The sequence below is a fragment of the Geospiza fortis genome, unplaced genomic scaffold, assembly GCF_000277835.1.
Source record: "Geospiza fortis unplaced genomic scaffold, GeoFor_1.0 scaffold264, whole genome shotgun sequence".
NCBI classification, from domain to species: domain Eukaryota; kingdom Metazoa; phylum Chordata; class Aves; order Passeriformes; family Thraupidae; genus Geospiza; species Geospiza fortis.
The window spans coordinates 4756573-4778052 of NW_005054332.1; the positions used below are offsets into that span (position 1 = coordinate 4756573).

The 21480-nt window shown below is 43.2% G+C and overlaps 1 protein-coding gene across 4 annotated transcripts in view; it reads right to left on the minus strand.

Moving 5' to 3' along the window:
* Window positions 1–21480, minus strand: part of BACH2 (BTB domain and CNC homolog 2) — a 140426-nt gene that overhangs the window by 68643 nt on the left and 50303 nt on the right. For 3 of the 4 annotated variants that reach the window (XM_031057616.1, XM_005421699.2, XM_031057615.1), the window contains exon 3: window positions 11215–11365. The gene's annotated coding sequence lies outside the window, so the exon portion shown is untranslated. Of the gene's footprint in view, window positions 1–11214; window positions 11366–15161; window positions 15288–21480 lie in introns of those variants that run through there. The other variant, XM_031057617.1, reaches the window with a different exon arrangement.

The window sequence follows — 21480 nt, forward strand, 5'->3', positions numbered from 1 at the left end:
TTTGTGAACTTCATGCAAATGGCAGTTTTTACACATCAATCGTCAGTTTAATAACACTAATGAGGAATTGAAAATAATAGGCTGATTTTTTGGCAAGCAAATCAGAATTTATAGAGAACATTCTACAATGTCAAACTTTATAGCCCTGTGTTATCAAAAGCACGAGGAATGAGAATGAAGATTAAACCACTGACTCGTTAGCAAGCTACACTTACTAAACCACAGCTTTCCTCCACCAAGAGTGATTATTTAGAAATCCACTGTACAAGATAAGAAGAGATAGTGATAGTCTTCTGGGACCACAGGGAGCCATTTACACAACAAAATTCATTTGCCAGGGGATACTGATCTGACTGAGCAGGCTCAATATCCCTCTCAGTTAAAGCAATACTGGTTAGTCTCCCACTCTTCCCTAAGGCATAGTTTGGTCATTCCTTCTCCTGCTTCATCCCACTCTTGCAATCACACAACTTTGCAGCATTTAAATTCCAGTTTTGCACCTATCACTCCCCCGCGTGGCCCTGGTGACTTCACAGGTGCTGGTTATAGGCATTCATGCTGCAGGACCAAGCATGGGAAGAGCAAAACGGCCTCATATGAGTGGTTAGCGCTGTGAGAATTAATGGAGTTTCTGTGGATTAATGGATGACTACAGAGAACCACATTTTGAAAACACAGCTTGATCATGACCAGAGAAATAACACTAAATAGAAGAAAAAAAAGCATTTGCTTTCCCAACACGCAAAAAACCAGATGCGCCAAAATGCCAGCTTTTGACACAAAATACCACAGGAGAAGTGAGTAACAGCAGATTTTTACTCCTACTACGAACAGGTGCTCAAGCAGGCATAGTAGTTTCCCCTGACAATGATGGTCTAAGGACAAACTTTACACCTCTAGTATCTGAAATCCCTTTTTTATCCAGACAGACAGACAGACAGACAGAGTCCTAGACCCTGGACTACTCCAACACAGTTGTAATACAGGAGGTATAGACAGAAATTGCACTTTGCTTCCTCCCACTCACCTCTGGCTATGATCAGGACCCATCAGTAGAGTAAATTGCTCTACTATTGAATCCCATCCCACACAGGGCAACTTCTTTTCCACAGATGCCTGACTGCTTTTCTACACAGCCTGTGGGTTTGATGCTTTGGTTTCCAGCTACAGGCTGTAGGGGCTGAAGCCTTTCCATGGGAGCATTTGAACTGCTGCCTTCCTAGAGTCAGCACCCTTCAGTTTGGCCATATTTCCTGGTTAATGCTCCCACAACTTGAATCACCATTCCCATGTGGAGAAGCCTGTTCTATGGACTGCTAAAACTGTGCTGCATGTCCATCTTCCTGCCTTGTGTGGGCTTTGCCAAAAAACAGGTTTTGGAAAGGAGGAATGGAGCCTGCTCCCTTATCATTACTTATAGCATGTACTTTCAGGGTTGTTTTTTATGAGTAGACAAGTGGGAAAGTACGTTTTTAATAAGGACAAAGACTGCTGAAGTTTTACAAGAAGCCCCAAGATAAGCAGAGCTTATTATGTACCACAGGATGAAACGCAGCATCTTCGGGGAACAGATGTTTAATCATCAAGCAGCAGTTTTTGGGAGAGCTGTGGAACCTGGGCTGTCTCACCCATGAGCAAATTAGGAAATTACAGGAGCTTGTAGGTGTTGTCTGTGTGTGAGGTCAGAGACAGAGAAGCAGTTAAACCCATCTCTAAGGTACTGTCCCTGTGCGGGTGGATTGATAGTAGGTTGTTACAGAGAATAAAATTGTGAGAAATAACTATTTACTCAACACCATCCTGGTGGCTGGGACTGGCCTTAGCAGTGGGGTTTGGTGGGCAAAAAGCAGAACAGTGTGAGGAACACACTGTGTTACATTAGTGCATACATGCTGAAAGGGTAAGTCTGGATTTTTGCTGCATTGTCACCGTGACATCATGCTCCTACCTGCCTACATCATGGACCTCACCACGCCTCTAAAGGAGACCTTAAAGTCCCATGATCTGCTGCTCCTCACCACAGTCCAGCCCCTCACTCCTACTGAGAACAATAACAACCCATCTCTCTCTACAAATCTATGCTAGAATTACCCCACAAGCAAAAGCCAGGCCAAAAAGGAAGTCCTCAGTGAAACAAAGCAATGCATTAAAAAACACTGCTTGAGCTGGGAACACATGACTAGATTTTTCTCAAGTCCGAAGAAGTCCCAATTCCTAATGAAAAAATGGGAGCTGTGCATGCTCACACCTTTTGCTGCAGGCTGGTGTCCACCCCAAACACCACCTCAAAAAATACTTTTCCTTCATCAATACATTTGTAATTTAACCAAAAAAGAAATTTAAACAGCATCTGAAAAGCTTTGCATGGTAAACATCAGAAAAAAACTGCTTTCCAAGCCTGCAGCCAGTTGTTCTATAATATCTTCTGCTTTGTGCTGACAACCTTTTTTCCCTCCAATCATTCAGACACAATGCCTTCAGGTCTGTCTAAGTAATGTAATTTACTGGAGTGGAATTCCCTTGATACCTTCTGCAGCACTCAGTGACAGTATCATTTATACTCTACACTGTCATGCCATGACACTGATACATTGGCTTTCATCCCTCATTCAGCACAGAGGGTGCAATTTCACCTTCCATTGTGCCCTTCTGCAGACTGTGCGTACAAATTCCCTCCATTCATCCCTAATTACAAACCTCTGCTGAAATACTCTCATTAGATTTATATTTCTCACTCCAAAGTGTCAATCTTATTTCAAAATTCCAATTTTCTGAGAGATCCATCCATTAGCAGCAACCTCCAAAGCATTCCTTAGCCGAGTGCATTAAAAGTGAAGCTGGCAGAGCAGAGACGCACTTAAAATACACCATTACCGCAAATCTCCATTGCTAATGTTTTTGCATTATTTGAGCACTGTGACAAGCAGTCTGCGACTGGCCAGCCCTGCTCCTCCAGCAGCGATGGACAGAAGCCACCGGTCAACTTCTGTGTCCAGCTCTGCTCCCACTGTGAGGCTGCACCACATCCCAAAGCATCTGCTGCTGTCACCGTCTCACAGTATAGCATGAGGTGGCTGTTCAAGGGACTCCATTCAATGAGAGCCACAGAAAGAGTTTATGACAACTGTAAAAATGCCTGACTACAGCTTGTTTTCTGTGGTAAAGTTAAAAAAAAAAAAAGCCAAAAACAAGCTGGGGGTTTCCCAAGGTAGCAGTTCTGCTCTGCAACCCAAGAGGTTGTTAGAGCTCTTCGGCTGAAAATCACAACCACATTGTTTGTGTCACTTGCATTAATCCTAATTTAGTGGCCACATGTAGGACTGTTCCCTTCAAACTGTGTACAGAAAAGATAATGTCACAGATTCCCTGGAGCACCTCTACAAGTAGTTAAAAAAATCAAAAAGAGATCCTACTACCTGTTCAAGAGAAAGGCAAACACCTTAAAAACTTCATCACCATACAAGGGAAAAAATGAAGAGCACAGCAGTGGGTACTGATAGTTGCACAACGCACCCAATGTGCCATCTCTAAAAATAGCCTGTGTGGTGATACCCCTGGAAGAGCCCAGCATGTCTCATCCCGCTGGAAAGCGCAGCAACAGCAGCAATCGGCGCGGGAGTGCCGCTGCCACATGACGCACACGTTGCACTCTCTCCTGTCATTATCTTCAAAGCCATCAGGTTTGAACTTACCTGCAGCAGGCAAAGCAGTAGAAGGAGAAGGGTGGGTGGGGAGAAAAAAAACCACCTCTACAACTGTACTGAAAAAGGGAAAATTCCACAGAAGAATATTACAGCAAATGATTACACCCCTTGTCGGCATCTGGGCACCTACAGGACTGAGACATGCAGGTGATTGTAACAGAGGTAATGTAATTCCCTGCAGCAACCACTGTGGGGGAAACTAATAATTGCTGAAGTTTTGCCCGTTCCCATCTTAAATATCTGAAGTCTTGATTACTACATCAGCTCTCTTTGCCATTTGTACTTCGTATCAGGGCAAGAGCCAGTTCAATGAGCAGGCACAGATGTAAAAGCAGAAAGGAGCATTTCAGCAAAAAGGCAAAAGTAAGGCAGCAATGACAGGCACTGAGCTCTCCTAGGAGGAGAGGGAGGACTACACTGAGCTAATTTAAAGGGATTTCATATTGCCTAAAGAAAGACTCACCACTGACAGCGTGACTAGTCCATGGAACAAGCGCGTGTACCTCTAAGTGCCCCCAGCACCTCACATCCTCCGCACCACGTGGTGTTAGTCAGAGTGAAAACCTATTGTCTTATAAAGCCCAGTTCTCAAGACCAACACCTCTGCTGCCCTGAAAAGCCTGGCAAAGCTGGGAAGGTCATGAAGTGACAAGAAAGCAGTGATGCTTAAGCTGCCCCACAGCAGAGAGCAAGTTTTTAGCCTCTACCTTGGGTCCTGCAGCTCTTGGATAGATGCTGTCTCCTCTCATCCACCAAGAATGACATCAGACCGAGAAGCCTGACATGCACAGGCACACTCATTCTCTGGAAATGCCACAGCTACTAATGAGCGAAGCTGGGACAGCACCAAAGCTGACACCATGAAGCTACAAATTTCCCTGCATATACTGACATATCTCTTTAATATTTCTCTTGACCACGAGCTGACATATCAATTAATGTGGTCAGAGCACTTTAGTAGTTCAAGATACCACAACTGGTTTAGTGGATTCCTAACCAGTGCAACTACCTGGAAAAGCATCACATAGTGTATTTCAACAGTCACCCTAAAAAGCAAAGCAAAAGGATTTTATCTGCCAAAAGTTAACCCTGAGAATTTGTTTCTCAAGCTCAGCAGATTTATATAGATTTCCTTTCTTTTTTCTCTGCTTTGCTTTTTCTTTGCCAGAAGATAAAGTTCTGGATCAACAATTCAAGGTACACCATTGAAGTTTTTAAAGTTTTGACTTTAAAGATCTTTCAGTCCTCTCCAAAGCTGCTTTTTCCAGACAGCAGAACAATTCTGCTTCCAAAATTCTTTCATCACCACCTTTAACTTATGTACTAAGCCTAACTACTTTTTATTTTTTTTTTCAGTAAGAAGTTGATGAATTAACACAGCCAGACCACACCACAAGTCAGCTCTGACTCTCCTTCCAACACAGACCCATTTACAAGCATTAAAACCTAGGACTCACCCACCAGACAGAGCCGAAGCTGCAGGCAAGCCAGTCATCAGATCTCAGAGAAATATTATGCTTGCTCCACAAATGCTGAAGCATTTGAATCTTATTTTTAGTCGTACACAAAGGGCAATAAACGGAAAATCTTATTGTAACCACTGCTTTTTCGTGGCCACCCACACTTCCAACACCTACAGCAAAAGTATATAAATGTAAAAGCCCCAAAACTCATGGCTCATCTGAACAAGGAATGCAAACTAGCTAGTTGCTGTTACTTTTTTTTCCAGTTTATATCTAGAGTGCCATTATATTCTGTGAAACACTGAAGACAACTGTTCACATGGTGTGCCTATCTACTGTCCAGGATTCTGCTGGATTTTCATACATTTTTCCCAGTACCAGTGTCCCTGGTAAGGTCTTTCTCTAAGTTAGCTGACCACTGACTGATTTTCAAATGATGAAGTAGAGAAGGTGCTTCCCCCTAACTCTCAGTTTCTTCCCACACTGCCCAAAATACTGAGGTACAAGGAGTTAATGCTTCACTTACCTGTGAGAAATTATGCTGAATACTCTACCCAGAAACTGGCAATTAAAAAGAAAAAAATCCCTTTACACTCATAACAGTAGAAGAACTTCAAACAAATTGCTGTCAAGGATGATTTCATTGTGTTTAAATCCACTTTACTTCAAGTCACTTTGCAAATTACTCTTTAATTTTATACCTAAAACTCTCAAGTCTACTGCGATGCCAGTTTACTCTCCTGTGTGTCCTGTGCCTGATTCTTTCCATTTACAGAAAGTAAAACAAGCATAAACCTAATTATCATCTGAAAACCCACAGAAAACGAATTCAACTAACTGAGTAAAAAAGAAATAAAGGAAAAAAGATCCATCTTAAGACCAGACCCAACACGAGGGTGATGCCATGTCTGGAGATGTTGAAAGTGAACAATTTCATGCCATTAATCATCTTGCTGTTGCAGAAAGTGCAGGTTATAATAGCGAGAGAATGATCCCATACAAGGCTTTTACGTCTCTACTCTTTGTACATCGTAACAGGAAGCATGTCCCACCAGCTAGCAATCAATACTTAACTAAATGATCGAAGACAAAGTGCTGGCTCCAGAAAAATGCACCTTTACCTGCCCTTGCTCATCAATTGCCTGCTAGACCCAAAAGCACACCAGCTTCCTGCAGCTCCCGACAAGGCTGGGGCAGAGCCGGCTGCTCCCCAGGCACGCCGCTGCAATCAGGTGTGCGCTTTTCTGCCCAGGATTTAGGTCGCAGGACCTGTGTGCCGAATGCCGCAGAAGCGCGGGTATCTAAGTATTATGAAAATAAATGGGTCATACACCACTGAGCTAACAACCACACCACCCCCAAGCTGGGCACTGAATGACTGTGCATGGCTCTGCCAGAAGGAGAGGAGAGGTTGAGCCAGCAGTGAAAACAAAACTGATGTGGTGAGATGGATTTTACTTTTCACTGGTTTGGGTTACAGAGAAAGTTGGTCTGGCTGCCACCGTCTCTCAGGCTTTTCTGTAAAAAAAAAATTAAAAAAAAAATGCAATGTACAGGCTGGTAAGATGACCCGAGGAGATGGGCTGGCATCTCACCCCGCCGGGAAAGGGGAAGTGCCGCTGGCCCTGGGTGGAGGGAGGGCGGTGACCCAGTCCCTTGGGCTGACACACACACACACACCCGCGCTGTCACCTGCCACAGCAAAAAATAAAAGTCCTCGCCACAACACGGCGGCCACACGGGGAACGCCGAATAAACAGATCAATGATGCTGCGCGCCCACGCAGCCCGTGGCACCGCTGGGGTGACGAACAAACAAACCTGTGGTCATGCCAGCGAGGCGAGAGGTGTCAGAGGAACTTGGGTTCGGGTGGCACACTACACTGCAACAAACCCTGCTGTCCTGTGCTGCTGTTAGCAGCTGAACACGAGCAGAGCGCTCCTCCCGGCCACACAGCCCACGGTCACCGCGTGTGCCGGGATGGGGATGCCTCCAGCACCGGGGTCTTGGGCAGAAACCTCCAGGAAGGGACCCTGGCTCACCACCCACACATGTGTCATGTGCAGGCGCCCTGCCTGAAGCCACACCAGCACTGTCCAGGACATATATTTGTCCAGATACATATTTTATTTAAAAAATCTTATACTTATTTATATATATATATCTCGATGTGTTTGTATCAAAGGCTGTCCCTGGCCACCAGCCTGGCTGAGGTACAGAGGCACTGACGGTGCTGAGAAGCACCTGATCACATCGAGGGACTGACACAGAGCTGCTAGCAGTGGTCAATGGACAGGATGCCATGGGAGGTTGTGAAGGTCCCCGCGGCAGGAGACACTCCACACATTGGTGGCATGAGGTACAGAGTCCTGATATGTCAGTACCATAAAATGGGTAAGAAAGTGCCTTCACCCCTATGAAAACAGCACTCCAACAGGAAAATGTATGAGAAAAATCACAAAATGTAGACATGGACACATCTCTCATCCAGTAAGATAAACCTGCCAGGGTCCTCAGGTATGGTCATGGCACTTGAGAAGAGGGTTTGCTACTGATGGTTAGGAGTGTTTGGTAAGTCAATGTACAAAGTGATATAATTTTGCCTTCAGAAATCTGCTTTTCTTCTGAATTCTGTCAAGTTATCTGACCTTTAAGAGCAGATTTTAAAAAAATTACATTTTTCCCAGGCTGTGGTGGTAGGCGGGTGACAGACATTAAACCACCAATATCTGCATATTTAAAATTTTACACTATTTACATCTGCCTAGAGATGGGCATAGCATAGATTTCAAGAAATCTTTAAATTTTTTAAAATACTCTGAAGAACTCATACCTAGCAAATATGAAATTTCTGGACAGAACTTTCTGAGTTTTGGGTTGCCTTATTTTTTTATCCTGTTTAAACCACTTATAGGCCCTTGGTGAATTCACAACATTGGATAAGCAGTACCAATCTGGTCTTTTTATGAGGTGCAGAAGGACATTGATTGGGATGCTATTTTTGCTGCTTTTAAAGGAAATCACATGGAGGTAAAACAAAATGAGAAATGTGAGCAGAGTATGGACACTGCTAGGAATAGTCACCTGTCTCTGCTTGGATGCCAGCAGCCCTGCCCCAGCAGCTGCTCCAAGACACAGCTCTGTACATTCTCTGCCATTTGTGACTGTTTGGGATAACAAATGGAGAGAGCCTCTCAGCAGAGAGCACAGTTTCTCCCTGACTGCTGTACTCCCACATTACAGTACACTCAGTTTAACCTATCCAGGATTCATTCCCAGGGAACCTGGAGAAATGGGGTTTTCTTTACTACCTTGGCACACGCCCCATAACAGGGTTTTGCAATATGCTCTGTCAGAACAAGCAAAGGACATTTTGCTTTGAACTCACACATCAGTATTTTTATGGAGATTTTATCCATCAGTATCCTAGTAGTATTATAGAAACAAAATAATAAATGGAAGGGGGGAAAGGCATACTTATTTATCCCACTGCATCCTGGGAAAAGCAACAAGAATGCAGTTGTTACAGCTGGGTCAACCTTGTGCAACTGCCCTTTCCAGCAGGGCTAATTAACAAGTGAAAGTCTGCTCCTTTCTATGGAAATTGCTATAATGAGGTAATTGTTACTAGCAGAGTCTGTCATCAAAACCAGCCAGACAATGGGAAACAGAGAAATCAAATAAGCAATGGGCAGCTTGCCCTCATGTCTACCTGTGCTGGTGTGGATCTGCACACACGACGGGTGCAACCCCACCAACAGCCTGTGAGGTGACGCATGGGTTTTCTAGGAGCTGGAGTACACACCATTTTTTAAAAACAATGCACAGCTGAAGCCCATAACCACAGTTAAAATAGAAAGAAGAAAAAAAAAAGGAAAGGCACATATTTGATGGCAGCTCCCACATCCTCACGCTGGTTTTCAAGTTCATTTGGTCCTCAGATCTGATTTTGTTCCTTGAAAAGGAGACATCTGATTATTTGTAGCACAACAAAAAGCAAGACTAAACTTCCCATGCACTCACTTATTGGAATGAGAGAGGTTTTGTCTTTCCCATTTCTGTCTGCTTTTTCAAGTCCCCTAACAAGGATGATATTTTTGAAGTTAGTTCCTCTGGAAGTGTTTTAAATAGTGAATTTGCAAGATGCCTAATGATAAGCTTTTCAAACATCATGAGAAAAGCCTGCAAAAAATTGTGAATAAGGCTTCCAAACCTCATGGGAATAGTGCTAAGTAGGACTAATGAAAAACAATCTTTTTCTGCCTGCCTAGCTGTTACAACTCATATTTTCAAGTCTTCTTCCCTTAAGACAAGCACTAAAAACAAATTTCAAGCCAGATCCAAAATTTTCCTGTAGTCAGATGATTCCTGCTAAGGGGGATTTGATTAATAACTGCATGAGAGAATGCCAGACCCTCAAGGAAATGGCAACACTCTCCCTTTTTTGGAAAACAAAATCAAACTCACACCTTGTAAGGCCTCTTTGACAGTGAATTCTGTTACTACCCAGACTTTCTCCACTGCCTATGACTTCACCATTGTTTTTGCTGATACTCATCACACCAGAAAAAAAATTCCTCTCTTTAAAAACTAAATTTCCATATGCATTAAAGAACACAATCCTCCTTTTGCAGTAAACCCTTCTTTTTTTTAGTAAATCTTTTAGTGTCACAGAAGCAAAAAAAGTACTTCAAACAAAGGTATATTTCTAATGTAAATACTTTGGTTCCAAAACATTCATATTTTTTTAGAAGTAGTATTACATACAGATCAGTTCCAAATATTAAAAATGGTATTAGTAAGCATTCAAGAAAAACTGACCAGTAAGGAGTGGTCTGCTTCACTGACCTGTTCTGACTAAACTGCATCATATGCATTTGTTACTGCAGTGAACAAACAAGGGTGGCAATGTGCACAGTGCCACACTGTGAACCACAATTTTGTATTACCTCCTTTTGCCAAGCTGCTCTATAACACCATCCCAAAGATAAAAACCTCTTAACGACAAAGAGATTTGGTTTTGTTTTAAAAATTAATGAAATTAAGTTGTGCTCAAGCCTTTTCCCAAACTTGTCAGCTCTGGGGTGCCCCACCCTCCATAGAGCACAGACCACCACATCCATGCCATCCTTGTAGTGGTCCAGAAGCTTCTTCTAGCTCAGAAACCAGAACTAGGGTTAGAACTGCTGAAAAACTGCAAAGGGTCAAACCAATTTCTCCCCACCGATTCTATGCCAGACTCTGCTATGGAATGTTTCAGAGGAAGACTCAGTCATTGTGGGATCAGGGATGAAATACGTGCACAGGATCATAAGCTGCTCCCCATCCTGGGTGAAATCAAAGCACAACAAGCACAGGGGACTACTGCTCCAGCTGAGAAGTTAGGAAGGGATCTGCAGTCCCCTCAATCTCTCCCTAGTACATCTATGCACAACTTTCTTTACCCTCCTACAGTCAGGTGGAGCACTGATTTCACCTGGAAGGAGCAGGAGGTAGCAATGAAGATACTTTTGATGCTAACAGAGTCTTTTGGGGCAGCAGGCTGAAGGACGAAGCAGCACCAGGGCTCCTCCAAGGGAAATACTCCAGGAACCCGAAAGGAGAAGCATATGGATTTTATCATGGGAGAAATAGAAGGGTGCCTGCAGTCCTGTAGGGCAGATGATGGCCTCCAAAGTGACATGGAGCATGTGCAACTTTGGCAGAGTGCACCAAGGTAAGCGTGCACACACACAGCCCGTTGCAGAGAAAAACAAAGCACAGTTAGAGCAATGGGGGAACAGAGCTATTTTAGGCACTTCTTGTTATGGTTTACCGTAGTAGCAGAACACTTAGAAAAGCTGTCAAAATGACAATCACTATTTAGGTTAAAAAAGCAAGTAACTACTTCAATAACAATTTATTCACCACCTAATGTTTGCAGTTGAATTACAGCTTTTACGGTGTTTTTCTTAAGTGTGATATTTACTGCCTCTACCTTGCCTTCCCAAGATCTTTTTTTTTTCCGTTTTTTCTTTAAATAGAAAGGAATTGGAATCACGACTTACATGTAACTTTTCTAGGTTCTGTGCTGGCTAAAATGTTCTCACGATGCAGGGAACAGGATCAATGGAGAAATTAAGAGGCTGCAGCAATCCATTAAGAAGTGACCCTCCAAAGTTCTGTGGGGCAGTGTTCTGGCAACTCAGTTGGAGCAACCTAAAATAAAATAAAGGCATGAATTTAAAAAAAATCAAGCACCGAATCTTTACAAACACCTCTTTTTCCCTCTGATTCTAAAAAAACACGCTGGGGCATCTTTTTTCTTTAATATAGAAGGTCTTTATGCCAAACATGACAATTACTTATGTCCATTTCACACTTCCTCAAAGCTTTAAGCTGTAGATACCTTCCTACAAAGACCACGTTTTCCTTTCAGTCATACAGTATGAGGCCCCTGAAAAGAATTCTGAACAGATAAGCTAACACATTAACTAATAATCACGTTTCTGAGATTATTCTGCCAGATCACACTACAGGTACATGCATTGTTACACATACATACTAAGGAATTCTTTACTGTGATGGTGGCGAGGCACTGGAGCAGGTTGCACATAGAAGCTGTGGATGCTACGTCCCTGGAATTGTTCTAGGCCAAGGTTGGATTGGGCTTTGAGTGACCTGGTCTAGTGATAGTTGTCCATGCCGATGGCAGACGGGTTGGAACCAGATAAAAAGCTCAACCTAAATCACCCTTCTGGTTCTAGGAAACTGCACAGCACACCAGAAAGGAGCTATCACAAAACCAGCAAATTTATCCAGTAGGCTTTAAATAATAATTAATACTGGCTTTTGTCAAAGCTTTGCATTAATTTTATCAAGGAATTTAGGTTAGGAACACAAAATTTGTTCCTTTGTTTCTCCTTTACTCGGACGAGCTTCAGAGAAGAAACACCATCAGCCTAATTTGGTATCCCTGGGTTGATGCAATGTGTGTCTTAATCCTGCAGCCACCCTAAAGCAAAGCTACCTGTCATGCCAGTCCATGTCAAAAGAAAACTGGAGAGAGAATGAAATGTTCATCTGCCCACAGAAAATTCACTGTGCTGTCACCTCTGTGCAAGGGGCTCAGGGCTCAGTCCCCGGAGGGGAAGCACTCTGGGATGGGGAAGGCTGGTGAGAGCAGGGCTGGGGCCAGGAGGCTGGAGCAGGGGGAGGTGAAACCCCCAGCAGCCAATCCCAGCATTATCACACAGCCCAGACCCCACAGTGAGCACAATCCCAATCCCAGACTCTGGAAAAGGCTTCCCCCATCTATCAAGAAAGCAGTCACACTCTGAAGTAGCTGGGGAGGAAATACTTGTGGAAGGACAAGTAATTAGCTTTAAGCTACAGGGGTTCTCAAGTTGAGGTTTTCAAGTTGCCAGCGCCCAACACTTTACTGTTTTCCTGGAAAAAAACATTGGAATGCTAACTACTATTTACTTGAGTGAAGTTGGCAACTGGAAGTGGAAAGGAAGATGGTTTTCTTTTGAACAGAAGGGGACAGCAGCAGTACAAGCAGTGTCATGTATCTGTCTTCACAGGATCACTGCAAAGGCTGTGTCTGCAGGATTACCACAAACTAAAGCTAGATAAAGGGGGAGGTGAGGCAGAGGAAAAAACAAACCCCTAAAGTTTAGATCTTTAAAAAAACTACTCTTATTTTTTAAAAACATGCAAAATTAACTCTTCAGTAAAAAATCCTGGTTTCTCAAGAGATGTCTGCTATGTCTATTTATTAGGACTAATGGCTGTTTATGACTCCATAAAAAAGTGGGGGACAAAAAACCCAAAACAAAACACAGTGCAAATGAGAGAGATTTGGTGGTTATTTTTCTAAGTATGCTGTTCCTGGTAAAAAAAATTCAATAATTTCTGAGCAGTGATCCTACTGCATTTTACTCCAAGTCTTGTGGAGAATTGGTTCATTTATGGAAAGCAGGTTATTTCCTCTGGATGGCACCCTTCTAGATGGTTTACCAACAGATGCTCAAACTCTTGCTACCTTTAAGGATCACCTAATTAGGTACTTGGAAGGAATCATGAGGCTGGGCTAGGAACACAATGCTTGTGTCTCTTTAGTTTATACAGTTTTCTCCAATTGGGCATAACTGTAAGACTGTAAGAGTACCAAATATTTATGGTCACAAATATACATTATTTAAATTGCCGATAAACCTAAAAATATAAACTCTAAATCTGTTCAGTCATAAATCACTGGTAGAACAAAAATAACTGTTGCTTACTCAATGGCCAAAGGACTAAAACCAGGGAAGTCTCTGTGTTTTTAAGGATAACTTAGTTTCCTGGGCAAAAATTTTACATGCCATGATGCATCAGAAGAAAAAGAGAATAAACAGAAGTTGAGAATAGGGAAACAAGAGAAAAAGAAAAGGCACAGGGGGTGGGGGGAGAAAGAAGACTTTCAGCACCACTGAAGCTTTTCTGAGAAGGTCTGATTGATGTTCACTGCTGTAGAAAGCATGAGGCTGCATCCCAAACATTTCATTCCCTTCTGCAAATGTCTCACTCCATACCTCTCCCCATGTTCCCCAGATATTCTTGCCCTATGCGGGATGATTCAGCCAGCATCAGGTTTTACACATGATCTAAAAGACTCAAGCAGGAATCTCTCTGCCCAGGGGTCAGCTTAGGGTAGAATGAAACTTGACCCCCGCCTATGCTCAGCACGAGGGCTCCTTCATGCTTTCCATTCGACAAAAGGCTTCTCCTGAAACAGGCAAAGTATTAAAGGCAAAGCTGTTACTACAGCTGCAAACCTACAGGAATACACAAAAACTGAGCTCATAGGAAGAACCAACCATGCACCTACTGAAGAGGAATTTCAGCAGTTTAACAGGCTGATCAGCCAGGTTTACAGCATTGGGAAGAGCTGGATCTTAGGCAGGGTAAGATGTACTCTCTGCTCCAAGGCTTGCTCACATCAAGGTCTCAGCTCTCAGCACAGACCTGCACGTGTGGGCCATCAGTTAACAGGGTCATGAGAGGCCACAAAATCACTGTCCTACACCAGCTCCTGCAGTCTTGGAGGTTGCAAGAAAACCTTGTATTTATTCCAAAAAGAAACATCCGCCTTAAGAACTTGCAAAGAAATCTAGAAAAATAACAATACTTCCAACTGAACTTTGTAAATCTGCTTGATTTTTAAAAAAACTTACTTAACAACTCTTGTACATTTTTTGAACCAGGTTACCTTCTTTCTCCCCCTTTCTGATGACTTCCAATATTGCCTTGGCAGGTGAAATTAGCACTGAGGAATGCAAATGTAAAGGAAGACACACCAGACACTCTAACCGGCAGAAGAATGCATGAAGTTGAAAAACCATTTGCTTCAATAAAACACCTTCCAGTTTGGATTTCTGTTATACAGAATGTTCAAAGGAGAGGTTTTGTTTTTAACAGGGCTTTAATGCTTAAAAGGAGAAAAACTGGCAATTTCTTCTGTTTGCAACAAACAAACCAAGAAAGGTGAATTGAGAAGGGCATGATGAATGTACCTGGGTATTACTCCACTTATCATCAAAGGTGTTTCAAACACAGAAAATTGTGTAGTCGTGCTCAAGAATACTGGAGATGCTGGGTGGGCCATGAGGGAAGTGAGCAACAAATACACAAATGTAACAAATACACAGTGGTTGTTTATCCTGATGTTCAGCATAGGTGGGTAAATTGAGGGCTAAGTAAAATGACCCACACAAGGAGACCAGCTGGTGAGCTTCTCTCAGATGCAGACAGGAGGAAAAATATTTAAGGAAGGCTGAGCACTTGTGAGCTGGGAGCAGTGGGCACAGGTCTGCAAACAGAGCTGGTGTTTTCTGAAGCAGTGCCTCACCTGGTGGGGTGCAATGATGCTACTTACACAAATATGTACAGAAATTGATTCCAGTGAAGTCAAGGATCCTGCTTTGTTACATGCAATACCATCACAGATCAGCAAATGTGTTTTCCTTACATTTTGTGTGTAATTTTTGTCTGGTTGAAGTAGCTTCATTGGAACATTTGTAGCTTGAAGGGTCGCCTGAGGCTGAGAAGGCATTTGCAGTGCTCCTGACATCTAATGCATGATCTCTCCCTGAAATCTGTAAATTAAACCCAAGATGATATCAATACCTACGTCACAAAAGACACAAGGTCTGCTTCACCCTCAGTGCACCTAATTTCCTCAAAATAACCTGTGGAGTTCTTCCAAAGGGAAAGAATATGCTCATCTATCACTCCTGCTTGTTCCCACATTCACTGTTTAACCAGGGGCAGCAAAAACAGGAGTCAGAAGGGCACAGCAGCTTCTTTCCCAGTGTCCAGAGGTGGGATGCGGAAAACCAACAATGCAAGGAGGCGTGGACCACAAACAGGGAGGTACCCACCCATTCCAGGGCTGTAAGCACCAGCTCTGGAGTGCATCCCTATCTGGGTGAGCTGTGTCAGCAGTCAGAGCAGATGAGATTGAGCTATTCCCTCAGATAATGGCAAAACAGTGTCAGGAACCACCCTAGCTAGAGACTGTGACTGAAGTCACCAGGAGAACCTTCAAGACACCCATTGCTGGCTGACTGGCTGCAGGGAAAGGCAGTTGCTGCTGCCCTGGAGTGTTCCAGAGTCTGAAAATTGGATTTTCACCAGCTACACCTAACAAAACCAACCAGGCTTAAACAGAAAACCTTCAGAGAAGCTGGGGAACGTGCATAGGGAGAATTTTCCACCCTTCCTTGTCCTCTGGTTGCAGTTAGGTCTGTGACACATCAAGCAGGCAGGGCTAGAAGGCATAAGGCTGCAGTTCAAGACTACTGCCACAGGAACTTGTAAATCTTTTAATGTAAAACCCGAGTGATTTTCTCATTGGAATATACTTGACTTAAAGCCATCATCGAAAATATTTTATCTTGGGGTTATGACTCATGAAAGAATGGCTAGGTGTGAAAGGAAAGTTAATATATTTTGTGAGAAAAACCCCCTCCCCAGCAACCTTATCAGATGACATGAGTTGAATATTTATGTCCTGTGCAGTAAAACCAATAGACAGCAAAAGCCACAGCCTAATACTTTGTGTCAGATCTGATGAAAATTCAGACACCTAGCTTATTTCCCCTTAAGGGCTGGAAATTATGGTTAACACATATAAAAACAGGAGAAAACGAGATGGTTCAGTGATGAGGATCAAACTGCTGTCCCTTAGTCTGGCATGTTGGAAGATGACACCAGACTAGCCAGTGTTGATTCTCTTGGATGAGGATGCTTCCCAGGTCATCATGAAATGACACAGCTCACTGGGTTAATGCTCCAAGGCTCCTGACCCAACACATGTGACCCACAAAAACACACCCCTGCCATGCCAAAAAGGTGTTCCCATGTTGAATGATTATCACAGTCAGACTTTTACTGCTGATTTCTTTTAAAAATTGCAAATTGAGAAAACAGTTAACATAGAGAACAAAAGAACAGGCCACAGTCAACCACAAAAACTTCCCATAAGGTTCAGCATGTGGGAAACAGATAAGTAAATGCTGCAAAAGATGAACAATATTTAAGTATTAACACAAATGTTTGTTTTGGGGAGGTTTATCTGGCATCTCTACTGTTTTTCCTCCAAGCTCTAATACAAAAATAACTACATCTCACTGCAACTGGGAAGAGATGGCAGCAGCTCAACATTGCTCCCTTTTTTCCCTCTGTACTCAGAAAAAAACCCCAACTGCCTTACAGTGTCACACAAACTAATTTTAAGGTGATTTAGGATGAAGTCAGCCATATATTAGCAAGTTCAGAAAGTTCAGTCAGTGGTCTCATTTTCATCATCCTGTCAAATGAGGACATACATGTGCAACATAAGGGCAGGAGAAACAGCTTTTTCTCCAGCTGTACAGGTGGTCCCCCATGTTACAGCATGAAGTGAGGAAATTATCCTTTAGCTCATGTAAATCTTGGATGCCATAGTTGCTCACCAAGCTATGAAGAGAGAGCTCATGTTGATGGATGTACACATCTTGCCTGTGCAAGCTATGGTAGGGCTGAAAGTGAGCAAATGCTGCATCTCCCATGAAGGAGCTGCCTCATCTTCTCTGTCTCCACCCCTCACTCCAAACAGGGGAAAGTCAAAAGACATGAAATTGCTTTGTGGGTGATCTTCAGTGGTTGTTATAAATATTAAAAAGAGAAAGGGAGAATGGTGATGGGAAAGTGGTTCAAAACTATGTTCCCTCTTGGGTGAACTCAGGTCCTTTTAACAAGAAAAGCCAGAAAGGCCATGCACAGTAATGCTGAGAAAAAGGAAATGGTACTTCATTTTAGCCAGAGTCATAAATCTTACCAGTGAGCCTCTAACGGCAAAACGGCGAGCAGGGGAATTTTTATACAGAGATAATTAGTTGCGAGCTGATATCAGCTTTACTGTGCTGTGCACTCTGTGTGTGCAACATGTTCTCAACCTGCAAAACCCCGCACGAGGCTCTGGTAGCCCTGCTGCTGCTGGCTTTGCCAGAAGGCATGCAGCTGGAACTCCCAGAAACCCTTAGGAAAAAAAAGGTGAAGATGGAAATGGGTATTTCTGCTCCAGAGAAATCTTGTCTGTAGCCCGGAATGATTCTTCCAATGGGTAAAATGCACCATGTTTATAAAACCACATGCCTCTGCTACAGGGGAGATGGTCCAACAGGACACCTTGTGCCACCATTAACACCCTTGTCTTCTGGGATTCAGACACCACTCACAGATCCTGCAGAGCAGGCAGATGGGTCAGGAAAAAGGTTTATCCATTGAAGTGAGAAGCAAAATGTGGTTGAGGGAAATTTATCAGCCAGAAAAAACCAGCTGTGAAGATGTTTCACAAGCACCAAAGTCAATGGGACATTCCCTCCATCTGTGCTGGGAACAGCCCATCCGCCCGTGCTTGTTCCTCGACGTCTTGCTCTGTTTAAGAGACCTGCCAGGGACTTGCACTGGTGATTGACACAAGCAAAGACTCACCACAGCTAGCAGTCAGCTGTGCTAGTAGTCAGACCGCACTGCCAGCCAAAGAGAAGCCGCTTTTTGGTTTCTAGATGATAGGGAGTCCAGGAGACATGCCAGCAGCACGCCAGCTGTGCTAGGTGCCAGTGGGCATCCTAGCTCTTGTGAAGCTACTTTAGAGGGGACCAATTTGGTCTAGATGAGGGAGACTGGAAGCCTTCATCCCCAAAAGCTGCCCAAGTTAGGGGCAGAAAGGACAGCAGGCTGCAAAGGGACAGCTCAATGAGAAAAGAGAGCCCACCCCAGCTGCACAAGGAGCTTTGAGGTTAATGGTCCCCACACGTTACCTTGGTGCTCCCTACCTACTTTCTGCCCATTCCCTTTTCTTTTTCATCCTCAACCTAGTGTAACAGGACAGATACACCCATTGCTCAATCTGCTGGCCCAAAACAGCTGGAGGCAGGTGGGGCTGGGGGCAAAGCAGCTTTGTCTGCATGGGGTTAAAGCAGCAGGTCTTTTGTCAAAGGCTCAGTTTGCCTGTAACCGTATGTTAAACTGAAAGACCAATCTGTATTTACTGTGCTAAACTACACTTATGCGTTTTTTTTAATCATTCAGCCTAATGGTACACAGCTGCCACAAGAATCTTTGAACACATCACTGGCTCTCTTTGATCTGATTAACCAGATAGGGAACCACAGCCAAAAGATATGAAAGGATGAGTCCAAATTTCAAATTCTCAGCTGAGCAAAGAATTTCATTCAAAGGAATGTGCAAAATAAGGAGGGAGGAGCTTCACAATGCAAATGAAGGTTTTATTTACTACTGATATAAGCAGGTAAAATACTCTCCATCGCACGGTTAAAGAATAAATGGACCCTAGCCTCAAAGTGGTGCTGACAGGTGTTACATCTGCCACATTAATCTGTGTGGATGCCAATATTTGTATCATCCTTTTTCCAGACTCAAAATGAGGGGCTTTCTTCCACAGGGGTGCTTTTTAGACTGAAGAAGCCTCCCTGTGATATTGAAGAGCTCCAAGGGCATGGCCTCTTCACCCAAACTGCTTCTGTTCAGCATGTTTCTTCAGATAGCATAGTATTTCTTTTTTTAAATTCAAGACAGCTTTGTTTATTTGCTTTTATTTCTAGCATACTGTTTACTATTCCAATCAGAACATTCCGTAATCTCATCTGAATGTTTTATTATTAATTGCTGCACCCCACACCCCACCCTTAATAACTATCCTCGGGAGAGGTAAACATTTCAACACAACTTACTCTAGTTAAAGCCATGAATATGCATTATTTATTTATTTAGGTAAACAGTAATTAAGAAAAATCACCAAACCGCCTGCTCTTTGAAACGAGCTCTACTTTACCAGCCTTGCCGTGGGAATTGCAAGTCCCTTAAACACATCTATTACTTTGTCCTCCTCCACCATGATTTACATTGATGGGCCTCAGACCACACTAGAGCTGGCAGAAAAGCAGTCAGTCCTTACGCTGCCTGAGGCTGAGTGACAAGTCCAAAGCTTCCAGCAAGGATAAGCAAGAGGTACCAAGATGTCAGCAGGGAAGAAAGGTGCAGGATGAGGAAAAGAATGTTGCTATCTATCACTCAATATGCTGATTTTTAAATTTTTTTGCAGCAAGACAATCACTACTAACACTCATGACCCCCTTCTGCCCTCTCCCTACAGATGGGGGGCTGTGTCCTGACAGAGGGGCTTGTGACCACTGAAGCCTCTCCATGCTAAGCTGGGTAGCAGCCAGCCCCAAACTGAGGAGTTTTTTGTGCCAGAACAGTCAGATAGCCCAATGTGCTATATATATATATACATAAATACATATATATGTATGTACACACACAACTTAAGCATTGGGTAACATGCAGCAATTGACTCCACTCAATTCCCCTGGTTTTCTTCCTCAGTGTTACATTAACTCAAATATTAAAACATCTCATCCTGACTTACATTTCCAGCAAATTGCACCACAAGCCATGACAGAATATGGCAGCACCAGAGGCAATGAAGCCACTAACAGGACACTCAATTTTTTAAACCAAAAAAGTCCGACACACCAAGATAGTCCTCACATTGTTAATTATCCAACTTAAGGATCGCACCAGCATTACAAGAGAGGAATTGAAATGTATCCCAAAGGCAAAGGGATTTTCACAGATCTAAAATTGTTAGGTAAATAGATAAAACTGCGGTTGGGGCTTTGTTTCAGTTTTCAAAGCTAATTTCCGGCCACCGTTCAGAGAAATGCTTTGCATTTCCATTTCTGACTCACCTGCTTTAACAAGCGCACTCGCTGGAATTACTAAGCATGGGATCTCATCAAAACATTTCACTTTCTGAATCAAAGTGCTTTTCAATTTTACTGATGTGAACTTACCTAGAAAATTTACCATGGTAACAACACTGGTGATGCGCAGGTACGAGTGCACAATGCAATGTGTCAGAGGACCCTTCTCCCACTGGGCATCCCACCAAGGTAGAGGAATGCTTCCCAAATTCTGCCCAGCCACTCGGAGCACGCTGACACCAGTCTCTCACATCCCCTTCACAAAGTGATACACGCTCCCAGAGACACATTTAAACATCAGGCATGAATGAAAAGCATTCCTGAAAAGAATCTGTTATGAAACCGAAAATCGGAGATCGCCGCAATGCTGTACCTAAGTTGAGTCATCAGTTCCCTTTACAGCCTAATAATTGACACTGCCTTGATCAGAATGACTGATCCAAATGTTGCTTTGTGTTTGTGTGTTTTTGTTGGTTTTTTTTAATTAAAAAAAAGATTTCTTATGTAAACAAGCCGTCTGTCATCTTGCAGGAGTGTTTGTATTCTTCAGATCATGGGAAACATCTGTCAAAACCAGATTTTGCTCTCCTCAATCAACTCGATACAGTCTTAATCAGACTGTACTACAAAGAATCGGTCTTGTTACAGAAATATACGCTGCCAACTCTCAGTGGAAGCGCTGATTTTATTTCACTTTCTTGGGATTAAATGCTGCAAAGATTATTAAAAGAGTTCACTCCTTCCCCTGCGGGATCTCTCCCCCAAAGGAAATCCTGAGAATTTACTTGCTGCTTTTCTCCTCTTTGTGCGTGTTTCCAAAATTAACTACCTTCCAGGAAGAGACAGAAAGGAGAGGAATCAAGGTATAGTGAAACTTCAGAGCGTGCTGATTTCCCACCTTTTGACATGGGTACTCGGATAACGGAGTGATTCCCCCTCTGATGCTTGCAACAAATAAACACTCCCACGCGTCTGCATCCCGCAGGTCACACCTCCCCAGAATGATTCATTAGG